General features: G+C 37.4%; 1 protein-coding gene across 2 annotated transcripts in view; it reads left to right on the top strand.

Annotated features, from left to right (window-relative positions):
* The window catches only part of LPGAT1 (lysophosphatidylglycerol acyltransferase 1), a 112607-nt gene that overhangs the window by 40128 nt on the left and 58719 nt on the right, over positions 1-13760 (top strand). The gene's annotated exons all lie outside the window — the stretch shown is intronic.

The raw sequence follows: 13760 nt of genomic DNA, 5'->3' as shown, positions 1-13760 counted from the left end.
TTTTATAATGGATAGTTTCCTTAGAGATCATGCTGCAGATGCTGTGGTCAGTGGAGTCTGTAGTTCACAGCTTGGAAAAGTGAGGAGGGTATGAGGGTGCTCTCGGGGTCACACAGCATGGCAGTTCCCCGTTTTAAATTCTCTGTCTCCTTCTTTCCTGCCCAGGCTGCATCTGTAGATTTTATCCATATACATAAAAAAAGGACTGACAACACATAGCTTTTATGGAGTCCAACAGACTCTTGCTAGGTCAGAGTGCTCTCAGTTGCCCCAGATGAAGTCTTTTCCTTTTGGCAATGCTATTTATTATTCTGCAAGACCCAAAGCTCCTGGGATAGTGTGTGCATTGCTTCCCTGTCACGGGTCTTGTTGAGATCCCATGCCCTTTGGGTACAGTAGGTGAGCTTCTAGTCCTCTTTTAGGACCTTGTGGTAGCAGTAGTAGTGGTAGAGGGGGAAAAAATGAAGTTCTCAACTATGGTGCTGAATTCTTACCTGAAGTACTGCTGTTTTAGAATTGCTTTGTTCTGTGTAGTTTTAAGCTTCCGCAAATAGGATATGTGGTACTCGTGACTTTGCTCTTTGTATTGTATACTTGTTGGCCAGTTTTAAGTCAACTCATAGATTAGAGTTCTAGAAGTTCATTCTACTTAAACACAATGAAATTAGTGAAATGTTTGTGCCCGTGTGTGTGGTTTGTTTGTGTATAAGGGTTAGAATGATGAGAAGCTGAAAAAAAATTGGCATTGACCTTGAGATTGTAGTGAGTGCAGTGATGCTGCTTGAAGTTAAAGTGAGTTAACCTTTGGCCACAGCATGGCTGCAAGGCATTTCTGAGGATATTTTCTTGTGGTGTCTTTCCCTTGCTGACTGTGGAACTGCGCAGTTTCTTTTGCCACCTGCTTGGAAAGTGGTCCTGGCATGATCTGCATATTTTAGTCTCTCTGACGCATCTGTTCTCTTCAGGCTACTGCATTCTAACCATTTAAATATAGAATATTTTAGTGTTTTTATTTTAAACGGTTTTCCAATAGGTAGAATGCTTTGAGAGGGTTTGATCATAAGGAAACACAATCAAGAGGTCAAACAAATGTAGAAATGACTTTTGTTTGTGGAAAGCCACAGCTGGGTCTAAAGCAACATAAGCAGGGGATGGGTGAGCAGATGTACCCATGAAAGAGCCTAGGAGGTTACATGAGCCTTTGTCTGGATTATGTATTCCGTTTCTTCCCTTTGTGTCAAGAGGAAGGTGGGATTCAGTTTTTTCCTTTCCCTGTGCTTAAGTTTCACAGACAGAAAATTGAACACTGCCAAAGGGATTCTGCTCGGCAGATCTAAAATGTTCATATTTCAGAATAGAACTCGCCAAACTTTGTTGAAAAACACTTCTAAGGACAACTTAAATATTAAGTAATGAAATGTTAATTGGGAAGTTGGAGATTGAATATTTGTGTATAATATCATTTTTTCAAATTGTGACATTGAGTCTAAGACAAGTGAGTTAGCCAGCTCTGCTGCTTTTGTTGATTATCTAACCTACGCTATCCCAAAGGTAGGTACTTGGGCGAATGCAACTATTTAAATTTAAATTAATTAAAATGAAAAAAAAAACCTTAAAATACACTTTCCCAGTCACATCAATCACCTTTCAAGTGCTCTATATTAGGTGGGTGGTGGCTACTGTATTGGAGAGCACAGACACAGAACACTTCCATCCCCAGAGAGAGTTCCATTGGATAGATCTGATAAATACTAAGTATGGCTTTTTCCTTTTTCTTAGGAAAAATGCATTTTGTCTTTATAAAAAGAATATTTTTCTGAACATAGTTCTAAACAGATTTCTTTGGGGATGATAGGAGGATTTGTTAAAGTCTTATAAAATTGTGTTTTAATTTTTTTTTAATTTATTTTATTTTTTTGAGAGAGAACCTCAAGCAGGCTCAACACCCAGAGTGGGGGCTGATGTGGGGCTTGGGGCTTGATCTCACGATGCTGAGACTATGACCTGAGCCAAAACCAAGATTCAGAGGCTCAATCGACTGAGCCACCCAAGTGCCCTAAAATTGTCTTCTAATTTGAGGCAAATGTCACAAAAACTACTGCTTTAAACTCAGACTTGCTTCTTGGATGGTGAATGGCAAGGCCAGTCAAAGAACTTGAATGAACATTCTTATACTTAGTTTGTGTTTTTAGAGCTGGAGTAGTGCCTGTGGACCCAGAACATGGAGAAAGAGATTTTCTGGTCTTTCTGCCTGTTTGTGACTTTCCAGGGGAACACATTTCTTTTTTTTTTTTTTTTAAGTTTGTTTATTTATTTTTGAGAGAGATAGAGAACGGAGGAGGGACAGAGAGAGATGGAGAGAGAGAATCCCAAGCAGGCTCTGCACTGTCAGTGGGAAGCCTGATGTAGGGCTCGAACTCATGAACTGTGAGATCATGACCTGAGCAGAAATCAAGAGTCAGGTGCTCAACCGACAGCCATCTAGGCACCCCCAGGAGAACACATTTGTTGAAAGAACTCTGAGGACATTGGAGTTTGTTCATCCCTAGCTTGCTACTAGGTAGTGATGTAGTTGTTACCACATTTCCTTTCATGGGAAATGCTGTACAAACATCTCATGTTGAGGAAAAGTTGTATACTGTCTTTGACCTAATATTTTGAGAGCAAACAAGATGAGGTACTAGCTTAACTAATGATCTTCTGTATATTTTATTCAGATCTGGGATAAATCACTTTCCTCCTCCCAATTTAAGTGAAGCATGGCAAATTTCAGAGAGTTTTTTTTTTTACATAAAATGTGTTTAAAATAGTTCAATTTTTGTTCACTTTATTTATTTTAAATGTTTATTTATTTATTTTTAAGAGAGAGAGAGTGGGAGAGGGACAGAGAGAGAGAGAAAGAATCCCAAGCAGGCTCCACACTGTCAGTGCAGAGCCCAAAGGGCTCGATCTCATGAACTATGAGATCATGAACTGAGCCAAGGTCAAGAGCCCACCTGAGCCACACAGGCACTCCCCATTCACTTATTTTAATAAATTTATTGTTCCCCATCCAAACACCTTTAGTTAAAGTCTCTTATACAAAATCATTTAAAAAATATTCATTGTAAGTGGAAGCTCCAGAATTTCTAAATTTTTTTTTTTTAACGTTTATTTATTTTTGAGACAGGGAGAGACAGAGCATGAATGGGGGAGGGTCAGAGAGAGGGAGACACAGAATCTGAAACAGGCTCCAGGCTCTGAGCTGTCAGCACAGAGCCTGACGCGGGGCTCGAACTCACAGATCATGAGATCATGACCTGAGCCAAAGTCGGCCGCTTAACCGACTGAGCCACCCAGGTGCCCCCAGAATTTCTATATAGAATAATTGTCTTTGGGCCATAGTCTGGCGGAAGGGAGCTGGGGTGTCAGGAGGCTTGCCACCAGTTTGTTTCTGCCCAGAAAACACTCTTTCCCTCAGATTGGGTATTTGTGGCTTTAGGGAAAGCGGATGGAGATTAGGTTCAGCTTCCCCCCATTCCCCAAGTGACAGCTGGCATGACTCCATTAGTCCTTGTGGGTTATTTGATTATTTGATAGTGTTTTACCTTTTTTGCTGGGATACACATTTATTGTGTGAGAAAAACTATTAGGAATTCTATCTGACATCAAAACTCTAGAGATTAAAAATATATCTCCTAGAGCAGTATTTTTCCGCCTTTGAGTCATAAGCCAATTTAGTGTGTCAGGCTGAACATTGAAAAACAGTGAAATAGAATAGAATGAAGATAAAAAGATCAGAAACGTGTATCTGTACTGGGGAGTGCTACAGGATGTATTTTTTACTATAAGCCCACTCAACATTTGAAAGGCATTGTTCTAGTGGAAAGAGCCCTGCAGTTTAGAGTTGGGAGTCACATGGCTTAATCTGGCTTTAACTTTAACATCTCTGCTCACTGGTGGGGGTGAGATCCTTACCTGCTCAGTGCCCACAGCGCTGTGAACTCTTTACAGGTAGAGCTGTGGTCTTTATAACCCTAGAGTAAAGTTTCTTGCCAGAAGCTCACAGAGTTCCCCTTAAGTATTTCTTGAATGATTCCTTTTTTCTTGCACCTCCTTCCCCTAACTTCCTGAAACCTCTGATAGCAAACACATTGCAGTCCACAAAATGTAAACCCTGAGCTGGATCATGTTTTTCACACATTACATAAATGCATATATATATCCATCTCTTACACTGTCACATTTGTTAATTTAACACACCTTTACTGAGCTTCTATTATGTGTGGGAACAGGTGCCCTGGAGATGCTGAGATGCAAAAGACATAGTTGCTGACTTTAAGGAGTTCACAGAAGCCTTGGTGGGGAAGACAGTGCACCAACAAAGAAAACATCCTGGTATAATGCTCTAGTGGAGATTTACCATGGGATTAAAGAGGAAGGGCTCCTGATCTCATGCAGGTGGTAGGTTGTAGCAGAGAGGGAATAGGGAACTTAGGGACGGAGCTGCTTTAAATGCCTTTTTTTTTTCCACTAGGGAAGTACTTGTCTGTGGGGTTAACTGGATAATCAGTAATTATATCAGATTTAAAAGACTTGCATAATGTGTCAGTTTGAAATTTGTATCTTTGTGATGATAATATTAGCTAGCTAGCATTTATTGACACATTAAACCAAGCGGTGTCCTGAGCGTCTCGGCCATTTAATGCCTACAACAGTCTTACCAGGTCGGTACTTAGCAGGGTGGTATAATGATAATACCTTCCTTTTGTTATTGTTGTGGAAATTCAAACACAGAGGGTCACAGTTATTTCCCTTTAAGCACTAACTGAGTTGATGTCACTACGGGTAGAGTCATTATTGATCTTTATATAATATTCCTAGAGTCTTTTAATCTTTACTACCTGTATGTCCTTTTGTTTCTGAGGCTTGAAATCTCTTTACTAAACTACAGCTTTTAACACCCGAAAGCAATGTCATTGCTATGGATTTCTGCAGGAGGTTAAAAAAAACCTGTTGCTTCAATAGAAATATTTGTAGTATACTATAAATTTAATGAAATGGCACTTTCTTAAATCTCTACCCTTACAGAGAATGACAGTTCAATTAGGATTTTTGTTTTTGAGTGCTTGACAATAGATTGTCAACAGAGTGAAGGGTTACTGCATGATATTAGGTCCATAACATGATGGGCAGAAATCCAGACAAGGAATTTTCAGTACAATGTTTTGATTTTTATATGAAAAAGTAGTATTAAATGCCTTGAATTCAGCAGTCTGGCAGTACTTTAAGTTTGGAATCTAGTCTTATTTCAAAGATCATATACAATTGAGTAATTTATTTAGATAGTTCTCTTTAAAAGTATACTCATTCATGCACACATACCCAGGAACACACGAAGCAGTATTTGCAGTTTGTAGTGGTTAAGACCACAGATTCTTGAGTCAAAAAGAGCTGGATAAAACAATTCCTGCTTTCTTTTTGTTTGTTTGGCTGGTATTTCTTTGCCCATTCTTTGTTTTCAAACTTTTAAAATTACTTTGATTTAGAAGTAGTCTAGTAATCAACATGGAGTTAGGTTTTCACTTTATGAGTAAATTTGTAAATCTCTTTGTTTTAATAGGAGTTGAATCTATTTATATTTGTATGTCAGATACGCTTTGTTTGGACTCTGGCATTTTATTTTATGTTTTCTGTTGGTTTTTTTTTTATTTGAGAGAGAGAGAGAGAGAGAGAGTGTGTGTGTGTGTGTGGGAGAGAGAGAGAGAGAGAGAGAGGAGCAGAGGAAGAGAGAGTCTTAAGCAGGCTCAATCCCATGGCCCTGGGGTCATGACCTGAGCTGAAATCAAGAGTTGGATCCTCAACTGACTGAGCCACCCACGCGCCCCATTTCCTGTTTTATATAAATTTTAGGTCTTTCACTGTTTGTTGCTCTTTTGTTATTGTGGTATTTAGGAAGGTTTGTATTTTTCTCTTGTTAGTTGCTTTATATGATGTTCTTAGTTCTCTGTTGATAGTAACTCTTAGTTCTCTTCTAGGAACAAAGGTAAAATTCTGTTTAAATCTTCTCTCTTCCCCTTTCTCTTCTCCATCACCCAATCTTAGTCAATACTCAGTAGCATTTATTCACAATAGTATTTGCATTTATAATATTATGTATACCTCTAGCACTTGATTTTTGAGCTTTAAGACTATCTGTTGACTCCCAGCTATTATGTTAAGGTAATCAGTAAGCTTATTATACTTCCTGCTCCCAATTTTTGTTATTTGCATTTATACATTGTCAAGGCCTATAATATTTATGTTAAATTTATCACCCTTACCTCCCTCTGTTTTAGTCTTAATTCTTCAGTTAAATACATATATAATGCTAACCCAAGGACTTTTGCAGAAATTTTCCCCAGTCATTCTTTGGTTGGCTGAAGTTCATTCACTACTGGTTTCTCAATAAGGATCATGGGAACAATATGGGAATTATTCTTGCAACATGTTTAGAACTTCATTTTTTTGTTGCTTTATACTTGAAGGACAGCTTGGCAGGTAATAAAATCCTTGGCTCACCCATTCCTAGAGTAATAAAGTGTTATACAAATGTCTTCTGGCATTCACTGTTGCTGTGGAGGTGTGTGAAGCCAGCTTGTTTTTTTCCATTATTAGTGATTTTATCTTTGTTGCCTATCTGCTGAAAGGATTCTTTCTGTCTAATATTTAGTGATTGTACTAAGATATGCTGGTATAGTGTATGCTGGCTCATCTGTGCCCTTTTAATATGTGCCTTTAAGTCTCTTTTATTTAGGGAAGTTTTCTTTAATTATATCTTTAAATATTTATTTAGTTTGCTTGTTTTGATTTTCTTTTTTGGCGACCTAATTTTATATTTGTTGGCTCTCCCTTTTTAATTTGTCACTTTCTCATTAATTGTTTTAAACACTTTCTAATATGTGTGAGTTTTTTAAAATTTTTTTTAATGTCTATATTTTGAGAGAGAGAGAGACAGAGTGTGAGCAGGGGAGGTGCAGAGAGAGAGGGAGACACAGAGTCCGAAGCAGGCTCCAGGCTCTGAGCTGTCAGCACAGAGCCCAATGCAGGGCTCGAACTCACAGACCTTGAGATCATGACCTGAGCCAAAGTTGGATGCTTAAGCGACTGAGCCACCCAGGCGCCCCTCATATGTGTGTTTCTATCTTTAATGTCTCTTACCATGTCTTCTGCACTGTCTTTGTTCTCATTTTAGTTTCTTCTTCATTTCTGTGACGGTTTTATGTATTCTTCTGTTTCTTTCTTGAGTTCTATCAGTTCATGCTTTCACTATTCCTGTTGCCTAGACATTTCTTCCTTGAGTTCTTATATTTATGCTTTGTGATTTTCTTCATACTGGTAGTGACTTCACTGATTTTCTTAAATTCATACGAGAATATTTAGTTATAATTTTTATCTTATATAGTGTAATATTTTTCTAGTGAGCATTCTTTGACATTTGGTACATTGTGCTGCTCATTTCTACCATTTTTCTTACGGTATCTCTAAGTGAATGCTGTGACAGTTACCTTTTTATTCCTTGTACCTTAGTGCGTTGGATTCTTCACAGTCAGCTATTTGCAGGAGGTACGGGTAGGAGGGCCAAGGTAGATTCCAGATTTCTGCCTCAGAGAAAGTCTTTTTTACATATGGCACCTGGGTGTGCTTCTCTATGTTGCCACAGGTCCTCTGCTTTTCTCCAAACCAGACTGAATTTAGGTGGCTTTTTGCCACCAATTCTGGACTTCCTACTCCTTCCTTTGCGGCTGTAAATGGAGGGACACAGCCTGAGTGTGCCAATGTAAACCCTTCTCTTTAGGGAAGTGCGTTTTTGCTGTTGTTTTTGGAGATCTGCCACAATCCTCATCACATGCCATATTCTGTCTCTGTCTCTGTCTCTGCTTTTCACTCCCATCACAGATTCTGTCTGATATCAGTCTTGTTTGATCTCAGTCCTGATCTCATGATTTTTGGAGTTTTATATATTTGTTTTTCTCCTTGGTTTGCTAAAAGAGAAGTTTTGTAAAGTTTTTTTTTCTCTTTTTCCTTGTTGCTATGTGTATTTTTCAGACTCTTGTCTATAATTCCCCATGTTCGTATCAGAAAATACAACACAAGATTTTTATTCAACTATGTGTAATTCAGATAGCTCTGTCACCATTCTGTTGTACTACTAGTTGATTATTAGAAACTGGAGACAAGTTTTACCACTTAATTTTCTTTTTTTTTTTAAATTTTTATTTCTTTTAGTTATCTCTACACCCATGACCCTGAGATCAAGAGTTGCATGCCCCTCTGACCGAGCTAGCTAGGTGCTCCCCTAATTAATTTTCTTTAAGGTCTGTCTAAAATCAAGAAATAGCTTCCCTAATTTTTCCCCTCCTAGTGGTTCCCAAACTGTTTTGATTCTTGGACTACTTGTCAGTGTAGGTAAGACATCCACTCTATTTCTACTTGGCTGCAGTAAAAAATAGTCACCAAAATGAATGAAAGGAGTGAGTTACCTTTGGTAAGAATTCAGTAAGGAATATGAATGAAATGTAATATTAATACTAGTCTTTAGGGTCTGGTCTGTGGATCACCTGGAAAACTTTAAGGATGGACAAACTTTTGTATTCATGCTCCTCAAACCTCAGTAAGTATATTTAGAATATATTACATGCATTATATATTGAGCATATGTGTAATATATATTAGTTATATAAAGTATATTATATATTAAATCTGTTATAGTATATTTGTAGTTTGTTATAAACTAGTTTCAAGAGTTTCTTTTCAGAGTTTACAAACTCGTGGCCATATTCTATAGCTGATGTTCTTTATTGGCCCTTTGCACTATTTCAACTTTTTTTAAATTAGTTCTCAACATTTTGAAATTAGGGAGATTTCACAGAACATAAAAAATAAAACCAAGACTTCCTTGGGAAATCGGAATTCCAGCTGTGCTGGGTCCTTATTCCTGTCTGGCAGCAGTTTGCTGGAGCTAAGTGATGGCCACCTCCTTTAGATGGGGCCTGGGATCTCTAGTTCACCTGAGATATCCCACTCCTTCCTTGTCTTCCTCTAGGCCTGCTTTGCTCATTTACATTACCTGCCTACATCCCAGAGGCATAGATGATGTTCATTTAAAACAAAACAAAATGGAACCTCAAATAACAATCACTAGTCTCTTTCTGGTAGGCATTTGATAGTTTTGCATGTATATGCCTTACAAGTGCCTATAAACTCATGAGTTCTATCATTGAAAACTGAAAGTTTGTTAGAGACCTCGGCTTTGGATTTCATGTAGCAGAGGCATGTGATGGGAACTAAAAAATGAAGTGCCATTAGTAAGAACTGTGGCCACAAGGTTTTTCAATTCATGTACTATATTTCTAAGCTAGTGAAGTGTTTCCTACTATTTGTACACTCATTAATTAATAGAACCTTCATTTCATCTTCTGAATATAATCGTATAAAATCTAGATTATTAAAATTCCTTCCCTTTGCTTTTCATATTTTGAAATATGAAGAACAAGGCAAGCCCAGTTGATTTCTGTATCTCTAAATTATAGTAAGATAGTTAAAAACTAGTATTGTAAAAAGCATGCATAAATTTTAGTTACGAAGTTATACTTTTTCTTAGGGTTTAATAGATCTGATAAAGTTTGCTAGCATAGCACCTTCTGTAAACTTTTTTTCTACTCATTAAACTTTAAGAAACCATTGTGAATCATGTACATAAGACATGTTTTGCATATGCTGTTAATTTGAAGCTTGCATTATTTGGCACTTTAAGGGAAAAAACATCTGTAAAGTTAAATACATCAAGATGTTTCTGAATCATCAGAGGACTAAACTATGATCAGTATGTATTTAGTGTTAAGAATATATAATATATATATTTAAATTGAAGTATAATTCACATAGCATAAAATTCACTGTATTAAAATGTAAATTCAGTGCTTTTTAGTATAGTCACAAGATTGTACAACCATCAGCACTGACTAATTCCAGAACATTTCATCACCCCCAAAAGAAACCCAAGCCAATTAGCAGTCACTCCCCATTTCCTGTTCCCTTCAAGCCCTGGCAACCATTAATCTGTGTTCTGTCTTTATGGATTTGCCTATTCTGGATGTTTCATATAAATGGAATTGTATAATATGTGGTCTTTTGTGCCTGGCTTCTTTCACTTAGCATAATGTTTTCAAGGTTCATCCATATTGTAACATGTCAGTACTTCATTCCTTTGTATGGCTGAATAATACTCCATTGTATGGATAGACTACATTTTGTTTATACATTCATCAGTTGGTGCATATTTGGGTTTCCATATTTTAGCTATTGTGGATAATGCGATGAACGTTCATGTACAAGTTTTTGTGTGAACATATGTTTTCAATTCTTTTGGACCTAGAAGTCAAATTGCTGTGTCATATGATAATTCTATGTTTAACTTTTTGAGGAACTGCCAAATTGTTTTCCATAGCAGCTGTCCCCTTGTACATTTCCACCAGCAATGTAGAAGAGTTCCAATTTCTTCACATTTTCACTAATATTTATTATTTTCTGGGCTTTTGTTGTCCTTTTAATTTGGCCATCCTAGTGTATGTAATTATAATTTAGATTTCCATTTCTCCGATGACTAATGATGTTGAGCATTTTTTCATTTGTTCATTAGCCATTTGTGTATATTTGGAGAAATGTCTATTCAAATCCCTTGCCCATTTTTATGTTGGGTTATTTATCTCTTACTGTCTTTTTATTGAAACTTATTGTTAAGTTTCTTTCTATATTCTGTATACTACACCATCTGTTTTTTCATTGGTTGATTATACTTTTGGTGTCGTATCTAAGAAACCATTGCCCAATTCAAGATCATGAAGATTTACACTTAGGCTACCTTTGAGTTTAGCTTTTATATTTAGGTCTTTGATCTATTTTGAGGTAATTTTCCTATATGATGTAAGATAAGGGTCCAAACTTCATTTTTTGTTTGTGGATATCCAGTTGTCCTAGTGTTCGTTGAGAACACTGTTCCTTTCACATTGAACGATCTTGGCACCCTTGTTGAAAATCAACTGGAATTGATTGGAATCAGTATGAATTAGTATTCAGATTTGGGTTATTAAGTGACCCCTTCCTACCTCTTTATTGAGGAGATGCTTCCTAGTTATGTGTTTTACTAGTAGTTGTCTTAGAAATATGGTTATAGGGAATAACTATTTCCAGTTTGCTCTCTCAAGGAAACAGAACTTCAGTTGTATCTTGTATGATCGATCAATCAAATATTTATTGACTGCCTGCTGCCAGTTAGTAAAGTTATTAATTTGTAAGATACTGTGCTAGAGAGTATGATCTAGATTAATTCCAACCAAAAGGATTTTGGACATAGTTTTTATTTTTTATAGATGCCTTTGGGAATACTTGAGTTTGCTATGAACTGTGTGTCCAAAATGTACCAGGTGCAAAGTTTTCTGAAAAAGAGATCAGTATGCGCATTTTCCCTTAAGGTGATGGTTCCATTTTTTAAAGTTAAGTTAGTTCCTTGTAGAGAAGAAAATTAACTGGAAGCTAAATTTATTTTGTAGAATAAAGTATGGATTACATAGATAAAGAACAACGGTGTCATTTTCAATAAGAATTGCAGGCTGTTTTTTATGGGTGGAATAAAATTGCTTTTTGTATATGAGAGTGAGTTGGGCAGTCATTTTATTTTTATTTTACTTTTTTTAATTGAAGTATACTTAATAGACAGTGTTGTATTAGTTTCAGGTGTACAATACAATGATTCAACAAATTCTATACATTACTCAATACTCATCATGATAAGTATTCTCTTGGTCCACTTTATCTATTTTACCCATCCCCCCAGGGCAGTAATTTCAAAACTGAATCATTTAAAGAAATTTTAGGCCTCAGATACTTATATACAGATGTATTTTTAACAAATAATAGATATTGCTAAGTAAGTGTGATGTTAGAGATAGCATGATATATTAGAAAAAGTCCTTGACTTTTGAGTTAGTAGGAATTTAGTTCCTGCCACCACCACTTGCTAGTTGTGTAATTTCAAGCTACTTACTTATCTGAGCCTTAGTTACCACCTGTAAAAATGGAGGTTATATTTATCTCATATGAAGCTTAAGTGTAACGTGAATAGCATGGTATTTGTTATTCTATAAATAATAACAGTAATAATAATATTATTATTATATTAATGCCTAGGAAAACAGCTGTGTTAATCTCTGGGGAAAAGCATGTCTAAATGAATAAAAGCTAACATGGGATAGTTTGAGAAATACATTTGACAACACTCAAGTGTAGTTAATAGTATAGCTCAATAAAGTTCTCTAATCAAGAAATAAAAATAATTTATCATTAGTAATTTAAGCCATAGTCCAGCTGAAATATTAACTAGTGTTGATGTTTATAAGTTATGAAATCTTCAAAGCAATTTATGTTTAACAGTGTTCTGACTGCCTCCTCTGCAGGCACTGTGCTGGTGGTGGGGGAACGGTGGCAAATAAAACAGCACTGCCCCTGTTCTTCTGCAGTTGACTTTTTCTGTGGGAGACAACAGGAGTCACATGGTAACCATGTGATCACAACTGTGGAAAGGGCTGCAGAGAACAAGTGTAGGGGCTGTGGGAGTAAGGAGGGCCAGGTTGCTGCAGCATGGAGTGAATGTGGCAGAGAAGAGCAGGGTTGGGGGATGAAGGGAAGCTGAGGAAGCCAAGTCCATTGAGGTCGTGTAGCGCGTGTTGTGGATTTTGAAATTTATCCTAAGAGGAAACTATTCAAGGATTTTAAGTAAGGGAATGACGGAATCAGATTCACATTTGTAATTCTGTACTCTGCCTGCTTTGTGGAAATGGATTAGAGAAAGTGAGGGTGTGCCGGGGATGCCCTTGGGAAGATTCTCACTTTATCCGGGTGAGGTGACAGTAGCCTGGTCTAGGTGATGGCAGTAGAGATGGAAAGAAGTGAACCAATTGGAGAGTTTTATAGGAGGAAGATGGTCAGGAGTTTCTGAGCGATGGGACATAGAGGATGTAGTAGAAGGGCAGGTGACAGGGATGACAGGGTTTCCAGTGTGAGCTGCTGGGTAGATGCGGAATCTCAGAAGAGGCAACGTTGAGAGGAAAGATAAAAATTTGGCATGGGGTAGGATGAGAAGCACCTTAGTGGAGCTCTGCACTGTAAATGGATATACAGTCCAAAACACACAGGAGAAACCTGAGCTAGAAGGAAGAATTGGGAAATTAGCAATAGTATTTAAAGCCAGAGGCTGAAGGAGGTCACCTAGAGAGATTGTAAGTACTGAGTGATGAGAGGCCCAGGACCAGACTGAGGAAATGCTGACATTTTGGAGGTTGGGGAGAGCGGGATGCTTGAGCCTCAGAAGGAAACGCTAGAGAAGCCAAAGGTGTGCCTGCCCTAGGAATGTGGTGGCAGAAGTCAGCAGCGTTTCAAGGGAAGGGCTGGGTGAATGCTGCTGACAGTCTGTTTTGTAAGATCAGAGCTGATTTATTCTTTTACTGCATTTGGCAGGAGCAGCTTCTTCGAGGTGGTAGGAGTGGAAACTAGATTGTAGTGCATTGGAGGTGATGACAAATGGGAGGAGGTCTAATGGAAACATGAACGTGTGACTTACCAAAAGTCTGGCTGTCAAAGAATAGAGGGCAATAGTTGCATAGTTGCAGGAGAGAAATTGGGTCAAGAGAAGGCTTTTCAATTTTTTTTTAAATTTTTTAAGATGGAAAAGTCTAGATTTTGAA

This window comes from Acinonyx jubatus, chromosome E4, assembly GCF_027475565.1.
Source record: "Acinonyx jubatus isolate Ajub_Pintada_27869175 chromosome E4, VMU_Ajub_asm_v1.0, whole genome shotgun sequence".
Lineage (NCBI taxonomy): Eukaryota > Metazoa > Chordata > Mammalia > Carnivora > Felidae > Acinonyx > Acinonyx jubatus.
The sequence above is the reverse complement of the archived record's forward strand: the minus strand, read 5'-3'. Positions and strand labels throughout refer to the sequence as shown.